Source organism: Homarus americanus, unplaced genomic scaffold (genome assembly GCF_018991925.1).
Source record: "Homarus americanus isolate GMGI-L3 unplaced genomic scaffold, GMGI_Hamer_2.0 scaffold18459, whole genome shotgun sequence".
In the NCBI taxonomy this organism is placed as follows: domain Eukaryota; kingdom Metazoa; phylum Arthropoda; class Malacostraca; order Decapoda; family Nephropidae; genus Homarus; species Homarus americanus.
Window position 1 is genome coordinate 109,965 of NW_024719483.1, and position 1,486 is coordinate 111,450.

The window sequence follows — 1,486 nt, forward strand, 5'->3', positions numbered from 1 at the left end:
GTGAAGAGTCTATGTACTGGTAGGGGAAGACATATGCAAGTTGCTTCGCTGTTCACCACGAGGGCGAGCCAGCGGCGGCAGCTGAAAACGAGAGGAAGCAAGCAGTGCCTGCACCTTAACACTAACATAATGCTGCCACACTGTATATACATACATACATACATACATACATACATACATACATACATACATACAAAATAAGCTGCACGCGAATAAAAGGAACAAGAAAAAGAAGAAAGAGAGAGAGCGAATGAGAGTGGACAAAGGAGATGCGATGAGAAAGGAGGGAAAAATAAAAGGAGGGAAAAAATGAATAAATGGGAGGGAGACTTGGAGTAAATGGAGATTAGGTGAACCGGAGGAAATTGGGATGGTGCAGGAGTGGGGAGTGGAGTGGAGTGGGGAGTGGAGTGGGTGGAGGGAGGGTGTCTATTGCCTTGTCAACTGTGGTGCTGAGTGGTGGTGGTGGTGGTGGTGGTAGTAGTGGTAGTTTCTTTACTCCATTTGCCTCTGTCTACCCAGCAGTACTGGGACCTGAATGTTAAGCACCCTGTGGATCGTGTTCCGGGGTAATGGTTAGCCAGTGCAGTTGGCGAGTTGTCCGGTCTTCTCGGACTATTCCTGACACTGGGTCATGCAGCTCGTTAACTCAGGGTGTGGTTGTTGTGTTGGCGACAGCTTCTACACCTTAAACACTGGGTCATGCAGCTCGTTAACTCAGGGTGTGGTTGCTGTGTTGGCGACAGCTTCTACACCTTAAACACTGGGTCATGCAACTCGTTAACTCAGGGTGTGGTTGTTGTGTTGGAGACAGCTTCTACACCATAAACACTGGGTCATGCAACTCGTTAACTCAGGGTGTGGTTGTTGTGTTGGCGACAGCTTCTACACCTTAAACACTGGGTCATGCAGCTCGTTAACTCAGGGTGTGGTTGTTGTGTTGGCGACAGCTTCTACACCTTAGACACTGGGTCATGCAGCTCGTTAACTCAGGGTGTGGTTGTTGTGTTGGCGACAGCTTCTACACCTTAAACACTGGGTCATGCAGCTCGTTAACTCAGGGTGTGGTTGTTGTGTTGGCGACAGCTTCTACACCTCAAAACAAATTCACGCCTAGGTGGCCCTTAGGCCAGCCATCCTCGATTCCGAGGGGCTTCCATTATTTGTGGTGGTGGTGGTGGTGGTGCAGTGATGGTAGTAGTGGTGGTGTGTGGTGAAGGTTACGATGGTGGTAAGTGGTGGTGGACACACACACACACACTCACACACACACACACACACACACACACACACACCGAGATCACTGGCTTTGTAATGGTATAGTTAGTATTTCTCACAGGAGTGAAGACAGGAGGAGTAAGCAGGAGGAGAGTGGATGGTGGAGAGTGTTGGTGGTGGAGAGTGTTGGTGGTGGGAGAGTGTTGGTGGTGGAGAGGTTGGTGGTGGGAGAGGGTGGTGGAGAGGAGAGTAAGCCAGGAGGGGAGAG